The 17,925-nt window shown below is 37.9% G+C and overlaps 1 long non-coding RNA gene across 1 annotated transcript in view; it reads right to left on the reverse strand.

Moving 5' to 3' along the window:
• Positions 1 to 481: 481 nt before the first annotated feature.
• Positions 482 to 17,925, reverse strand: part of LOC125113966 (uncharacterized) — an 87,252-nt gene continuing 69,808 nt past the window's right edge. The window contains exons 2-3 of the long non-coding RNA XR_007131652.1: positions 7,078 to 7,163; positions 482 to 2,397 (exon numbers count right to left, since the gene is read on the reverse strand). This is a non-coding gene — a long non-coding RNA (uncharacterized LOC125113966). The remainder of the gene's footprint in view (positions 2,398 to 7,077; positions 7,164 to 17,925) is intronic.

Consider the following 17,925-nt stretch of genomic DNA (forward strand, 5'->3'; position numbering starts at 1 on the left):
CCTTCTGGCCAAGACTGGGCATAAGATGACGTTTTAGTTTTACGTTGTCTTTTGACATTGACCTATGAGTTATAGACTTACTGTAATATTTGGGCTTCTATGTCTCCTTATGAACTTCAAAATAAATGGAAATTCACACTGAATCCTTGGAAATCTCTGTGTGGATGCAGTATGGTATATCACCCTTATTGTATCATTTATTTTATTCCCGATAATTTCCCTGGAGTGTTAGACGAGGTGCCTGGGCAGAATGTGGAATGTGAAACAGATTATGAACCACTCTGAAAAATCAATAAGGAAAAGAGAGAAACTAAAATCAAAGAGGAAAAGACAGAGAAACCAAAAGGAAAGTGGGTAAGAGCCTGGAACAGGTGTATCACAAAAGAGGATGCTAAAGGGGGATGACATGAAGTTATGCTTAACTTTGTGAGTCATGAAGGAGAGAGAAATTAAAATCCCAACTCAGGTACCACTACCTGCCCACCAGAATGCAATTTTTTTTTTTAAAAAAAGGACTCTCAATACCCACTATTGGCTATGATGTAGAGCACTCAGTGGGAAGCAGATACCATGGGCCCTCTGATGCACAAGTTCCCCTTCTGCAGATTCAACTAATCACTAATTGTGGATCTGATCTGAGGTTAGTTGAATCCTCTGGGGCATAACTGTGGGGGCTGACTGTGCTACATGACTTTATTTTTAAGGGTCTTGAATATACATGGCTTTTGGTATCCCTGGGTGTTGTGGTACCAATCCCCCATGGATGCTAAGGGCTTGGCTGTACTGCTTTGGGCAAATGAATTAGTAAAGCCACTTTGGAAAACTCTTTGATAGTAACTACTAAAGCTGACCATAAGCATTCCATGTGACCCAGCAATTTCTCCCCTGGATGTGTAACAACACAGATACCACCAAAGGACAAGATGTGTAAGAATTTTCTTAGCAAGACTAAGAGTTCCAAACTAGAAACACCACAACAAATGATTTAAGTGATGGCCAAGGTTTGATCTTCAAAGGATCAACCAAAATGTTTTTAATTAGAGAGAAATATATATGTTTGGTGGAGGACACAGTTCAGTCATAGCACCTGGTTATGGAGGTTTGGGGGAAATTGAGAGACATATCAACATATGGTCCTAGTTCTTTATCACATCAGTGACCTGACTCTTCATTGACTCCTGTGATCCCATAGGAAAAGGCTCCATTCTGAAGATAGAGATGCTGTGCTCCTAAATTCTATCACTTTAGGAAAATTAAATCGTGCCTGTCTGCCAACATAATTGCAGTTAATCAAAATTTCCAACTGTGGCCAATATGCTTGTTATCTAGCAATTCTCTTCAAGCACTTTTATTTTTCTTCACTGCTAACTTTTCATTTTCTGTGAGTTTAGTGCAAAGACTTTGCTGCCTTTCTAGTCTATTTTAGCTGTCTCTTCGAGATACCATTTTTTTTCCCCCCTCATTCTCAGCAATTTTGGTAAAGTGACATTTAGGTCAGTAAGCTCTTTACATTTTTAAATTCAAGTGTTCTTGTCACCACATTCCTGTGAGTTGTTTAAGACTTCGAGGTTACTTTAAGATGTATCTTTCATCAGTGCCATGTCAGCATTAGGAATGAATGGAATGAGTTTTTAGACTGATTTCATAAGAGATTGTTTTTCTCTCTGTGGTTTGAGAAAGACTACCTTCTGAGTACATCCTCCAAATGTTCATAGTCAAGAAGGCCAAGGAGGTCCGTTCAAGGAGACTCAGTCATCTGTCTATAGTGATGCAAGGAAATCGACCCAAATCCGATTTTTGCCTATGTCCCTTCACTCAGTAAATGTCAGAGAGGCAAGCATTTGGCTTGTATGGATGACTCTGGGGGTAAGTCCTAGTGATAGAATTGTGAAAAACACACACACACACTCACTCAAAAAACATGCTATCAAGTGACCCTTGTGGAGCAATCGTATGAGCTATTATAGAAACAGATGTCATGAAAACCTATTCAGCAGAGCACCTTCATGCAGTTTGTAAAGCATAGAGCACACAGGCTGTGTGGGCTACAGAAGAACAGAAGCTTCTGACTGTGGGAGATAAGACATTGTCAGGAAGAGTAAGTAATTCAGGACAGTAGAAGAATAAACATAAAATGAATGGCCAGATCTTTTGGATTTTTTTTTTTTTTTTTTAGGTCTGCCCCTGTAGCATATGGAGGTTCCCAGGCTAGGGGTCGAATCAGAGCTACAGCTCCTGTCCTATGCCACAGCCATGCCAGATCCAAGCCGCGTCTTTGACCTAAACCACGGCTCCTGGCAACGCTGGACCCAGACCCACAGAATGAGGCCGGGGATCAAACCTGTATCCTCATGGACACCAGTCGGATTCGTTTCTGCGGTGCTACAACGGGAACTCCTGGAAAAATTGTTAAGAGAAAGTAGGAGCTGAGAGATTTGGGATTGACTCAGTGGCCACTGGATGATGATAATAAGGCTGATGATTGTATGGAATTATGAGGTCTCATTCCTGGAAAATGGGACAAAATGAGTGGTTTTTTATTTATAATTATTTTGCTTTTAAAACTATAAATAGTAGTGCCTGCTTGACTAACCTCACATGAGGTAAGCTATAGGTATGAGTTGATGGACACAATATTTGCAAACATGGAATTTTCTCACCAGTCACCCAAGCTTCAGAGATGGCATGCCATGTGTACATAATAGCCTTAATTTGTTTAGGAAGGCATTATTGGATTAAAAACCAGACATTTTTAATTTAATAGAGCTAGATATAAAGAGTCATAAATGACTCACCCGATTGCCTCTTCATGGTTCAATGTTCATTTAACACCAATATACAAATAGTAAAAATGATATACATAGAAATTGAACCTAAGTGTTTCACAGATGAGCATGAGAACCAGTTTTCAAGAGAGTATGGGGAGGCATCAACCGAAAGATTACATAAACACTTGGGAGAAAATCAGAGCAGGACAAGGGGAAGGAATTATGCTTGAAATGCAAGCAATTAAATAGTGCAGTACCCAATTGGGCAGATGGGCTTAAACATTCTGCAGGTCCCTCTCCATCTGGATGTTAATAAGCTTTGACTTATCGTCAATAAAATACCAAGGAGGCTTCTTCCGGCCCTCAAGGGCATCTGCCCGCCTGGTTCACATAGGCAACTGATAGGCTATAGAGTTGCTGATGAGGGCTTGATGCTAGAAGGAAGCCTTTAAAAGCAAGCCGGGGGTTCCCCAAGCTCCGGCCCCTGGACTCAAGCCTCAGCTAATATGATTTGCTCAAGCATCATTTTAAAGAACTAGGAATTCTCTCTCACAGTTTTAAGTAGACATGTTGATATGTTTAAATCTTCATCTAAAGTTTAAATAGTAGTATAGAATACATTTTCAGTGTATTGTAAATAGATATTTTAAAATCCTAACCCCACTCTTTAATCTCCAGAATCTAACCTCCAAAGGTATTTGGTGAGCAGTGTTATCTACTCCAGTAATACATGCACCAGCTTTTCAATGCCTAGAAATATGATAGGACTTTTTCTATGCATACATATTTCCATTCTTCTTCCAAGGGAATTTTATCTAAATTTCTAAATTTTTTTTTTTTTTCATTTTAGCCCTCTGGAAGTTATGTGTAGTAGAATCATGTGATGATTTTAATTTGGATTTCATTGTTTTTAGAAATTTTGGTGAATCACCAATATTTTAATTATTAAAATTCTTTTGTCATATTTTATAAAAGTCACAGACATGATATTTCGACAAGACACTTTTTATATTGACTCAATTTTTGGTATCCTACTCTCACCAAGACCTTTACTCTGTAAGTTTTTAAGGTATATATGTATGGTTAACACCAGAAAAAATTTATAAATTTGATTTTTTTTTTTCTGTCTTTTTAGGGCCGTACCCACGCATATGGAGTTTCCCAGGCCAGGGCTCGAATTGGAGTTGTAGCTGCCGGCCACAGCAACGTGGCATCTGAGCCATGTCTATGACTTATACCACAACTCACAGCAACCGGATCCTTAACCTACTGAACAAGGCCAGGGATCAAACCTGCATCCTCATGGATAATAGTTGGGTTTGTTAACCACTGAGCCATGACAGGAACTCCCCCTACAAATCTGATTTTCAAATCATCTCCAACCCCTACTCCATCTCTCATTTCTGATATTCAAGAATGAATATCAGAAACTGAGTGAAGATATTGGTTTCAAACATTGCATGTTAATGTAAGAAATTCTAAGTCATATTTTGGAGGTTGTGAAAGAGACATGGAAAGTAAGGAAGCCCCACATCAAAAGGCATGTTTTGTCATGTCCTTTGAGATCTATGAAGAATAGACATTTTGTCTGAATATAGAGCATTAAATCTAATTTATCTGCTCCTTTAAATTAAACAATGATTCAAAGCGAGTAGGCGTTCGTTTTGCTTCTGGCTTTGTCACCAGTTAACTTGCTTGGACTTGAGATTTACTCATCCGAGAAATGAAACACTGAAGGTGGTGACATTTCTGATAAGCAGATATCATTAATTCTGCTTATAAATCATGAAGCCTGAGGTCACATGTACTATGATCAGCCTTCAATAAGGCCCCTTCTCACCAACATCCCACATGTTCATAAATGAAGCCACATCTGGAATATTTTAATACATTGTATGCTCTAACACATTTTACAAACGTAGTATTTATAATAACTCCACTTATTTGTCAAAAGGATTTTTCTTTCGGGATTCATGTGTATTGTTTCTGGAACCTCCAATATTATCAGCATACGCAAATGGTTCTAAAGGAGACCAGTTAGATCAGAAATGACCACACAGAGAACAATGAGGGGGAAACAAAACAAAACTAGCAATAGCTTAAAGAAAAGGTGACCCAGAAGAGACATGATCTTCAAATGTTTGTTGAGATCACATATACAAAGGGGAATGGAGTGAGTATCAAGGCAAAGACAGATGGGACCTTCCATGCGTGGAGTGCAAATATGGCCTTAAAGTGTTCCATGCAAAATTTATAGCATACGCAGCACAGAATATTTAGAAGGAACACTGGGCTTGCCTGAAAGTCAGTACTCTGGCCCAATTCCCTACTGGCTCATCTCCACAGCCTGGAAGAGGTCCCCCCTCGCTCCAGTAGGGCAGCTCAATGGCCAGTATAAATCCAGGATCTGGGTTAGTCCGACCCCAAAAATTGAGGATTCTTGCAGAGAGGAAGTAAAATAATAACCACAAACATTTTCTTGGGAGAAAATTAGGGCATAAACAAAATGAGGTAGTATCTATAAAAAAAAAATAAGCAATTTGAAATCATGAAAACAAAAACCCCTGCAGTCATTAAATGAAAGATTCAATAGATGGTGTACTCTGAAATAGATATTTTCAAAGAGAAAATCAAAGATTTGAAGGACAGGGCAGAGAATTTCACTCTCGATGCAGGACAGATACAAAAGATTAAGGAAAAAAAGCAACCATTTAAAACTTGAAGGAGCGAATCATAGATAAAGGATTTCATAAAAAGAGAATGAAGGAAATAGTGGAAAAACAAAACTTACAACATTTTTAAAAAATGCTAGGACTAACCAGTGAGCATGGTATTATATAAAAAGGAATGCAGCACTGTTTAAAGGCATTTAGATTCATTATTTTTTTAAAGCTGGGTAGAACAAACAAAATTGGAATACTGGACAAATTTGACCAGTAGATTGCTGGTTTTCAAAATTTACAGTGAATGTCACTTGTATAGAACATGGAAAAGAAACCATACAAGCCCTACAAAACAAACAAACAAAAACAAAAACAACCTTATAAGCAGTACAGATATAATTCTTAAATTCAAATTTGATTTCCTCTAAATGTCTGTGTCTTTTGGGATCACACAAATGCCCAGCTGCTGATAGAGATCTTTGCTGTATGCTGTCAAGTACCACCTGGTTCATTCTGAAACACTAGGGATCTGTTTCCACTGTCATGGAGTTTGTGTTGTTTGCAGCGATGCACCTGCATATAAATAAATGCCTAGGAGTCTAGGACAGTTGATTTGTCAGGGAGGAAACCCACAATAAGACTTGCCTCTTGGGAGTTCCCATTATGGCTCAGTGGGTTAAGAGCCCAACATAGTGTCAAGTGTCCATGAAGATGCAGGTTTGATCCCTGGCCTGGCTCAGTGGGTTAAGGATCTGGCGTGGCATACGTCACCGGTGACGTTTGGATCCCACGCTGGCATGGCTGTCAGTAGGCTGGCGGCTACAGCTCAGATTCGACCCTTAGCCTGGGAACTTCTATAAGCCACAAGTGTGGACTTGGGGGGGGAGGGGGGGAGGGAGACTTCTCCCTTGAAGTTCCCTTGTGGTGCAATGGGTTAAGGATTTGATGTTGTCACTGCTGCAGCCCTGATCACTGCTGTTGTGTGGGTTCGATCCCTGGCCTGGCCAAAAAAAAAAAAAAAAAAAGACTTTTCTCTCTCCTTTCATTTTGCTACCCACCTCCTTTACATAATAGAGGGAATTTAAACAGCTCCTGGTCATGAACTCTGCCGTAAAGCAACTCTGAAGTTTTGTTCCACTGTCTTCATTCATGAGTGTAATTTATGTTTTGTGCCACCATCCCAAAAAGATTTTGAGATTTATAGATGGCTATTTACATCATATCGGTTCTATTTTTCTTTAGTTTAATTTTTCCCATTTAAAAACAGAGGGAGAGTAATACCAGAGAAAGGGTAGGGTTTTAATAGGAAATTTGAGTCATTCTTAAATCCCTAAATGACCTTTTTGAACTCCTTGTATGTGGGATTCCAGATTAAGTGAATTCATTGCCACAGCTAAAGGACTGATTATGTAAAATTTTTGTTTGGTAGTATATCTTGTAATTTCTTCTTAAAAAAAAATAGAATTAGCCCTTAAAAAGGAAGTAATGAACTTGGGCTCTTTTCTGTAGTTCTATAGAAAAAAAATGAAGGACTATAGTTTTACTTCAAGTTCAGGAAATTACCAAATCTTTTGGAGTTGGAGACTTACTCAAACAAAAATGTTTGTATTTATAACACATAAATTTAAAGATTGAAACATTTATACCTGTGCCCCTTTATTTTTGTGTAATATAGAAAATTTCTGAGAGGAAAGAAGAATGGGATTCTCATGCCAACTTTTATAGCTTTTCCCTAAAAAATAAAACAAAAACAAGAAACTCATTTGGCTTAAACTAAATTGAACCCTGTGAGACATGGAATTTTAGGTGTAACTCTAAACATGTGAATTTTAAGTTGCAAATTTGGAGAATGCAATTCTAGTGGTTGTTTTTTGTTTGTTTGTTTTTTAAAAAGCTTTGCAGTGACAAAATCTTTCCATCATTAGGAAATTAATGAATCAATTTTCCTTCTTAAAGAGGATCACTTATAACTTCATCATTAGCAAAGAAACTTCAGGTTGCAGACAATTACCACGAGAGATTCCTGTTCACAAGTACTACTCTATTTCTCTCTTTAAGACCATTAGTAATTGAACTGAGTCAGGAACGTGCTTGAGATGGAAACTCATTGTGTAATTACCATCTTTCTAACAGCTCAAGAATTACCTAATAGGATTTAAATTTGTAGAGCTAAGGATACTTGTCAGATACCTCTGCATGGAAATGCTGATGAAAAGTGTCCAAACCTTGCTAGACACATAGTAGGGATATGAGGAAACACGGATAGACACAGCCATGTGCATTTTTAGGCACATCTGGTCTTTTTTTTACATTTCTCCCTAAAAGTCAAATAGCACCCCCCTTAGATCTGCTTGAGTCTCTGCTTCCAAGGGTTCTGCACATCACAAGGACACACAATGGATTTGCTCAAGAACACCTGGGTGCATCATTTAGAGATGGGCACTTGGCAGGCAGAACAATCTTTAGGTCTTAAACATCTATGCTCACGACTAACACCTTTGGGCCCACTGTGGCATAGCCTCCCCATCTCTTGAACTCTGTTCTTATAACAAAGGTCAACTGTGTTCGAATCTATCGATCTTTGGGTTTGGACCATGACCGACATGGGAGACGGATACTGCTAAAGAATAAAGAGAGGGCTTGAATGACAGAAATGCTTCTCAGAGACAAATCATTGCATCAAATCTCTTTTTGGAGACAGCATAGGAGCAATCAGTTATGGATTAAAGCATCTTTTTCTCCCTAATGCCAAGATCCTATGGTCTTGCTTCCTGTGCTTCAATTTCATGATCCTGGAAAGAGTCATAACAGTTACATAATTCTAAGTTATTTTGAACAACTAAGTAGCTATATCTTAGATGCAGTTATGAACCTTGAAAATGGATTACCTCACCAAATAGACATTGAATACCGAATTCCTAGTTTTGTCTTTAAGATACATTTAACATCATTTGATTAAATTTTCAGAATACAAATTTGAATTTTATCTTTGTTTAAGCCATTCTGATTTAAATTGTCGTCTTTACTCGTTATAAATGATTTTACCTTTTAATTTCAGTACATACTTTGGATATGTTGGAAGAAAAACAATTTTTGGAAATGTGTAAGAAAATTCATTTTGTTAAATCTACATTTGATTATGTTAATATAAAGTTATTACTAAAATAGTTAAAATTATATTTCACATGTAATTTTGTATACTTGCACTAGTCTATATTTAATTTTAAGACTTTAAATCACATCAATCAACAGTATACCAAGTAGGTGAAAACTGATCTTAATAACTAATTTACTAGACTCAAGACAAAAATAATGTTTTAAAATGTGTAATCACTTTTGAATTGTTTATACCTTTACTCCATTACTCATATGAAGACTGCTGGTTTATGAGTAGAACACCAGGCATGCACAGTACTAAGTAAATTTACTCATCTTTGGTATTTTGCCAGCTTTCAGTCATATAAAAAAGCCAAACCTTTAAACATTTCTTTCAGTTTTATAATTATGAAGATATATTTGTCAAAAATAGAGAATAGAGTAGATTATGTTTAACAGTTTGTTTGCTTGATATGTAACTTTTAAATATTTGACGTGTGGTATGTGGGCCTCCCATTTCACTCTTGCTCCAGGCCTTGCAAATGTCAGAAATGAGCTTGGTATCAAAGACACACTCTCCAGATTATCGCTAAGGACTAATACTTAGAAATGTATAAACCAGCTCTTTATGTCATGTGGCCAAACAATGGGAGGGCAGAACAGTCTTTCCAAAAAGTCATTAAATATTAACTATGCTATATGTAACTTAATGCTAGTTTAGTTGTCAAATTAGAAAAATTCTATAGTACTTTCCAGAATATACCAGTAGTGGCTGGTTTCGCATTTTAAGAAAAAAACACACAATTCCAATATTTCTTTTTGTTTTGGAGAGACCGTCTGATCCCCTAGGCCTGCCTTCTACCCCTTGGTCCCACTTGCTGCACACTCTAGAAGGGCAACCCACGTAGACCAGACACTGACGGGTTATGTGGCTGTCTGGCTTCTGGGTAGTCTTGACTTTATTTATTTACTGGATGTGAGTGGGAGGGGAGTGAGGGCCACTGCTTTCTGATTAGCATGTTTCTACAGGTTGGGTGCTTTCACCTACTGCAGGCCACAGCTTCTTCCAGGAGCCTCACCTTAACTCCTCTTAACTCAGGTTCTGGCGATAGCCACCCACCCCTTATCCTTTAATGTCCAGCTATGTTTATGGACCTCTCATAGCCTCAGAGTACATCGCAACCCTATTTATTTCTTCTAAACTCTACTCACACCTTTGCAAAGAGCCCCCTTCTTCCATTTTACACTCTTCCAGTAACCTCACTGGCATGTGCCTCCTCTCCCATTTGCTAATGGGAGACCCCAATGCTTGTGATTTCTATACTTTCCACTAGCCTACGTATGCCCTTGGGCATTCCCGTCCAGTTGTGGAGCCGCAATCCCATGCTTCAAGTCCTAGGACATAAGAGTTATGGAGAAACTTAGTTCAAGAAGAGAGAATAAATTATTTCTTGGTAGCATATGCAGTTTAAGCACCCTTCCAGTTAATTCTCTCTGGGGAAATCCTCTAGCCCTGAAAACAGTGTCAGGTCATTATACACACTTCAATACTTAATAAGTGAATGACTGTTGACTCGATAGTGAAGAAGATATGACCCCTCCGAGCAAAGATAAAAGTTGCTTCCTTCCCTGAGCTGGCATCTTTCATGTATCTGAGGGTCTCCATGTCACCTTCTGTATTTATCCAGACTTGGGTGGTTATGCTATCTGCAAGGGAAAAAAACTCGTGGCGGGGAGATGAAAATAGTTGAAGAGGATTTTAGCCATCTTCCCAATGTGTAACGTCAAAGGCCTCCGTCGTTGAGAGGCTAGGACTTGAATATTATCCAACTTTTGAATCATGGAAGTTTTAAATAGTGTTCAAGTTACATATTCCTTGGTCTTAATACACCTTCATTAGAAATTAAATTGAGGCTAGTTCCTTCAGAGGAAAATTGATCTGGTATCTGTTGCTCTCTCCTCTATTGTTTTGTTTTTTCCATGTCGCTTTTTCATTTTCCATGTTTAATATCATTTCATATTTTAATGAGGTAATTACATACTTTATATAACCTTTTTCTGGGCAATAATGCTATGCAACTGCATTTTTCCAATGAAGTCACACATGGTTCCTTATGTTTCTTAAAAATATTTTTAACCAGTAGTTTTACCATCACTCTTGTCCCTAAAATTTTATATTTTGGGGGTACCAAAAGTGAAAAAAAAAATGGGATTTCCTTAGCAAGTCTACTTTTTATATTAGCTAAACTGTTAGTTTCTCACTTTGAGTTTCTTTCTGTACCCCTTTTATTTTCTTCCTAGTGTTTACAAATAAGTGCCTATTGATTTGTTTTCACTTTGTGGTTAATAATAATCATGGAAGTAACTTACTGCTGTGAGTTTAAACCTTGGCTGCAGCCCACAGTCTTCTCACTGCTAATCCCTAAATAGACTGTGATTGGAGCTTTTATTTTCCCAGTGATATGAACGTTATTTACAAGTACTTCCTAATTTCTAAAAACTTGGGGAGTAGTTGTAACCAGTTTATTAATTTCTAGGTATATTACATTTAGTTAGAGAACACTAGTTACATATTTAATAGAATGTATTGATGTTTCTTTGGGTTTTTAGTGTGTTTGATAAAAATCCTGTGGACATTACAAAGTTTTTTTTTTGTGTGTGTGTGTGTGTGTATAAGCTTAAATATATAAAATTGAGGTTTAAAAATGTTATTTGGATTGATTTCCTTCTCCTTAAAGTGTATATACACACATGCATATGTATGTGTATCATATACGTATATACACATACATATATGTGTGTATATCATCTATTAATTCAATTTGCATGCACCATCTCTTTTTCCTTTGCTAAGGGGAGCTCATACACTTCATCTATTTCTTGTGATTATAGGATCAAGGTCCTATTTTCCTGACGGCTGTAAACAGAAGGCCATTCTCAGATTCTAGAAATGGCTGCATTCCTTGACTTATGGCTCCTTTTTCCATTGTCAAAACCATCAACATGACGGGTCAGGTCCAACCAAGTCAAGTCCTTTCCATGTCCCCTCTCTTTCTATTATCACATCTCTCTGACCACAGATGAAACGTTTCTTCACCTTAAAGACTCTTGTGATGAAACTGGGCTCACTTGGATAAATCAGATAGTCTCTTCACCTACCTTTTCCAGCATCACTTACTGAAGGGGCTGTCTCTTCTCCATTGTATATTCTTGCCTCCTTTGTCACAGATGAGTTTATTGTAGGTGCATGGGTTTAATTCTGGGCTTTCTATCCTGTTCCACTGATCTCTCTTTCTGTCTTTATGCCAGTACCATATGGTTTTGATGACTCTTGCTTTGTAGTATAGTCTGAAGTCAGGGAGCCTGATTCCTCCAGCTCCACTTTTCTTTTTAAGGATGTCTTTGGCTATTCTGGGTCTTTTATGCTTCCAAAAAATTTTTAAAATATTTTGTTTGCGTTCTGTGAAAAATGTCCTTGGTAATTTGATAGGGATTGCATTGAATCTGTAGATTGCCTTGGGTAGTATATTCATTTTGATAACATTGACTCTTCCAGTCCAAGAGCATGGTATGTCTTTCCATCTATTTGTGTCATCTTTGATTTCTTTCATCAGCGTCTTATAGTTTTCAGAGTACAGGTCTTTTGTCTCTTTAGGTAGGTTTACTCCTAGGTGTTTTATTCTTTTTGATGTGATGGTAAATGGGATTGCTTCCCTAACTTCTCTGATCTTTCATTGTTAGTACATAGAAATGCATGCAATTCTGTGTATTAATTTTGTACCCTGCAACTTTGCAAAATTCATTGATGAGCTCTAACAGTTTTCTGGTAGAGTCTTTAGGATTCTCTAGGTATCGTATCATGTCATCTGCAAATAGTGATAGTTTTACTTCTACCTTTCCAATTTGGGTTCCTTTTATTTCTTTTACTTCTCTGATTGCTGTGGCTAGGACTTCCAAAACTATGTTGAATAGTAGCGGCAAGAGTAGACATCCTTGTCTTGTTCCTCATCTCAGTGGGAATACTTTCAGCTTGTCACCATTGAGAATGATGTTAGCTGTGGGTTTGTCATATATGGCCTTTATTATGTTGAGGAAGTTCCCTCTATGCCCGCTTTCTGAAGGGTTTTTATCAGAAAGGGTGTTGGATTTTGTCAAAGGTTTTTTCTGCATCTATTGAGAGGATCATATGGTTTTTATTCTTCAGTTTTTTTGTTTTTTATCATTTATATATGTATTTTTCATACTGTACAGCATGGTGACCCAGATACACATACATTTATACATTCTTTTTAATCACATTACGTGTTCCATCATAATTGACTAGACAGAGTTCCCAGTGCTACACAGCAGGATCCCATTGCTAAATCCATCCTGAAGGCAACATTCTGCATCTATTTACCCCAAGTTCCCAGTCCCTCCCACTCCCTCCCCTTTCCCCTTGGCAACCACAAGTCTATTCTCCGTCCATGAATTTCTTTTCTATGGAAAGGTTCATTTGTGCCTTATATTGGATTCCAGATATAAGTGATATCACATGGTATTTGTCTTTCTCTTTCTGACTTACTTCACTCAGGATGAGAGTCTCTAGTTCCATCCATGTTGCTGCAAATGGCATTATTTTTTCTTGTTTATGACCAAGTAGTATTCCATTGTGTATATATACACATCTTCCTGATCCAATCATCTATCAGTGGACATTTTGGCCATCATTAATAAGTCCACAAATAACAAATGTTGGAGGGGGTATGGAGAAAAGGGAACCCTCCTGCACTGTTGGTGGGAATGTAACCTGGTACAAGCACTATGGAGAACAGTATGGAGGTATCTTAGAAAACTATACATAGAACTACCATATGACCCAGCAATCCCACTCTTGGGCATATGTCCAGACAAAACTCTACTTAAAAAAGACACATGCACCCGCATGTTCATTGCAGCACTATTCACAATAGCTAAGACATAGAATCTGCAGTTTGTAAAATGTGGTGTATCACCCTGATTAATATGCGGATATTGAACAATCCTTGCATCCCTGGAATAAATCCCACTTGATCATAATGTAAAATCCTTTTAATGTATTATTGGATTTAGTCTGCTGGTATTTTGTTGAGGATTTTTGCATCTATGTTCATCAGTGAAACTGACCTTTAATTTTCTTTTTTTGTGGTATCTTTGTCTGGTTTTGGGTGATGATGGCCTCAGGGTGATGGTGGCCTCATAGAATGAGTTTGGGAGTGTCCCTTCCTCTGCAATTTTTTGGAATAGTTTCAGAAGGATAGGTGTTGGCTCTTCTCTAAATGTCTGATGGAATTCACCTGTGAAGCTATCCGGTCCTGGACTTTTTGCTTGTTGGAAGTTTTTTAATCAGTTTCCATTTCAGTACTTGTGATTGGTCCATTCATCTTTTCTATTTCATCTTGGTTTAGTCTTGGAAGATTGTACTTTTCTAAGACTTTGTCCATTTCTTCTAGGTTTTCTGTTTTATTGGCATATAGTTGCATATTAGTAGTCTCTTATGATCCTTTGTATTTCTGTGTTGTCCATTGTTACTTCTTTTTCATTTCTAATTTTATTGATTTGAGTCCTCTCTTTTTTGCTTGATAAGTCTGGCTAAGGGTTTATCAATTCTGTTGATCTTTTCAAAGAACCAGGTTTTCATTTCATTGATCTTTTCTATAGTTTTCTTCATTTCTATTTCATTGATTTCTGCTCTGATCTTTATGATTTCTTTCCTTCTACTAACTTTATGTCTTGTCTGATCTCTCTCTAGCTGCTTTAGATGTAAAGTTAGCTTGTTTATTTGAGCTTTTTCTTGTGTCCTGAGGTGGGCTTGTATTGCTATAAACTTTCCTCTTAGAATGGCTTTTGCTGCATCCCATAGGTTTTGTAGTGTTGTATCTTTGTTGTTATTTGCTTCTAGGTATTTTTTAATTTCCTCTTTGATTTCTTCAGTGATCCATTGGTTGTTTAGTAGCGTGTTGTTTAGTCTCCACACATTTGTGCTTTTGGCAGTTTTTTTCTTGTAGTTGATTTCCATTCGTATAGCGTTGTGGTTGGAAAAGATGCTTGATGTGATTTCAACTTCCTTAAAATTACTGAGAGTTGATTTGTAGCCCCGGATGTGGTCAATCTTAGAGAATGTTCCATGTGCACTTGTAAAAGAATGAAATTAGAACACTCCCTAACATCATACACAAAAATAAACTCAAAATGGATTAAAGACCTAGATATAAGACCAGATACTATAAAACTCTTAGAGGAAAACACAGGCCAAGCACTCTCCAACTGACAGCAACATCTTCTCAGATCCACCACTCAGAGTAATGACAATAAAAGCAAAAATAAACAAATGGGACTTAATTAAACTTAAAAGTTTCTACACAGCAAAGGAAACCCTAAACAAAACAAAAAGACAACCCACAGAATGGGAGAAAATATTTGCAAATGAATTGACCGACAGGGATTAGTCTCCAAAATTTATAAACACCTCCTACAGCTCAATACCAAAAAGTCAAATAATCCCATCAAAAAATGGGCAAAAGATCTAAACAGACAATTCTCCAAAGAAGACATATGGATGGCCAAAAAACGCATGAAAAGCTGTTCAACATCATTCATTATTAGAGAAATGCAAATCAAAATTACTATGAGGTACCACCTTACACCAGCCAGAATGGCCATCATCAAAAAGTCTACAAACAATAAGTGCTGGAGAGGGTGTGGTGAAAAAGGAACCCTATTACACTGTTGGTGAGATTGTAAATTGGTGCAACCACTGTGGAAAACGGTATGAAGAGTCCTCAGAAAACTAAAAATAGAACTACCATTTGATCCAGCAATCTCACTCCTGGGCATCTATCCAGAGAAAACCATGACTCAAAAAGACACATGTACTCCAGTGTTCATTGCAGCACCATTTGCAATAGCCAAAACATGGAAACAACCTAAATGTCCATTGACATGGAGTGGATCAAGAAGATGTGGTACATATACACAGTGGAATATTATTCAGCCATTAAAAGGAACAAAATAACAGCATTTTTAGCAACATGGATGGACCTAGAAATTACTATGCTAAGTGAGGTCAGCCATACAATGAAACACCAACATCAAATGCTATCACTTACATGTGGAATCTGAAAAAAGGACAGACTGAACTTCTTTGCAGAACAGATACTGACTCACAGACTTTGAAAAACTTATGGTTTCCAAAGGAGACAGGTTGCAGGGTGGGGGGATGCACTGGGGGTTTGGGATGGAAATGCTATAAAATTGGGTTGCAATGATCACTGTACAACTATAAATGTAATAAATTCATTGAGTAATATATAAAAAAAAGAAACAACATTTAGCAAAAAGAGCCACTGCATAAAGGTATTAATACCATTTATGTAAAGCATTTATATATATTTATAGATTCACTTAAATAAAATCATGCATGCAATCATAAAAATAAAATAAATAAACATGCCTACCTTTAATCATGTCTGCAAAGTCTCTTTTTGGGGGGTGCAGACATCTTTGGGGAGCCATCACTCTGTCTCCCACAGGTAGGTTTTATTTGAAGTACACATGGAAAGTAAAATGCTGGGTTTTGCAGTAACAGATTTAAATATTATGAAAATAATTATGTCTTCAGGGCTGACTTTTATCTTTTTAAATCCAGGACTTAATTATAAGGGTAACAGAACCGCAAGGAGACTAAAATCACATACTCAACAAGACCTCTATGCCAAGGTCAGAAAAATAAAGAGTCATAAAAGAGTGGGATTCTGAAACCTGGGATCAGGGCAGTTGGATGTAGGGACTGGAAAGTCATGAATGCCCAGATTCCTCTGACCTCTCAGAGACAGAGAAAGATCTCTTCTCCCTTTATAGATCAGCCTCCCTTTGCCAGAGACAATGCAAAGATCTCACCTGAAATGGGTTCTCTGTTATGCCTGCCTTCCATGGAGCCTTTTTCCACCTGCATTTATTGCCGCCAATATTTAGCATTTGTTGGGTCTTAGCATAGCCAAGGAGGGAATCACAGTCTCTGCTCTAGGAGGAAGTGCAGCAAAAGGATCCCAGGACTTGGCTAATGTCGTCACGTGATCCAGGAGTACATAATTGGGACTGTACCTTGAGGATGTTGCATTGAGACATATACGATTAGAGAAGACATAGCTTATTGACATGTCATTAATTATTCGGAGACTTCCAGTTTAACATTCTGGCAAGTGTATTTGGAGGCAGTACCAAGTAACTGTCAGAATGTCTCCTTGAAGCTGAGACGTTAGAAGGGTGAAAGGTAAATGAGATGAAGAGGCCAGTGTGGCTTTGGAAGAAGAAGGGTTCAAGAATCTCAGGGAAATAGCTATGTTGGAATTTATTTGCCAGGTGAGCTAAAAAAATCCACTGCTTGTATCCTCTTGTATCCACTGGCAAAGGTACCTGTGAGGGATCCTTGGTAGCTTTAAGAAGCTGGGTGAGATGGCTTATTTCCACAGTCAGAAGTAGAAGATGCTAGGGACCCAGCCTCTTCACTACCAAGGGAAGATACTAGTAGAGGCCAGTTAGACATGATTAATGCAATAGGCAATGAGAGCAGAGTGGCCACAACGTTATTTGACTCACAGATATTGGTGATGGTGACAAATAGACAAAAGTGCAGAGGGTGAGATAGATGGAGGACCAAACTCTATGAACTGACTTATATAACCAGAAAAATTCAAGAACCAAAAATGTCACTATCATGTTTCTAGATTGAAGTCAGTTCATCATAGACCTTGAATCCATTGTTTGGTCCCCCTGAAGAAGGCAAATTTTGGACTTCTTGAAGCATGTTGGATGAAAGGGTTGAATTGATTTTGGTGGCCAGAGACTCAAAACCCCATCATTGTCTTTTGTTAGAGCAAAGGTTTATGGAGGCAGACAAACTTATGCCCTCCGTCCATCTGGCAGGAGAGCAAATGGTCACAAGACCCATGCTATGATTACTTCCCCTGGCCTCAAGTAGGTATGTAGGAATGGATGTACTTACTTGCTGATACAACCCTCCACCTGCAGAAGAGCCCTGACAGTAGGACACATCCAGTGGAAATCCCCGCAACATCTTTCCCCACTTAGCCAAGATGTTGGAAAAATGTATTAGCACTAGCCTTCAAGGACATAAATAAGGTTAGTGGTCCTTATTATGCTCCAGTTCAGTCCAGTCCTGTGGAAATCTAACGGTAGTAAGAGTATAATGGACCAACATGAATTTAACCAAATGGGAGACTCGATCACCATTGTAGGATGGAATGACCCATCTTCATAGGAGCAGATGAACCCTTGGTCTCCAGCTAGTGATATGAAGACTGTGTATGATTTTTGCTTTTTTTTTTAATACACTTTCTGATTCTGTCTTCCATGATATT

Source organism: Phacochoerus africanus, chromosome 14, assembly GCF_016906955.1.
Source record: "Phacochoerus africanus isolate WHEZ1 chromosome 14, ROS_Pafr_v1, whole genome shotgun sequence".
Classification (NCBI taxonomy): domain Eukaryota; kingdom Metazoa; phylum Chordata; class Mammalia; order Artiodactyla; family Suidae; genus Phacochoerus; species Phacochoerus africanus.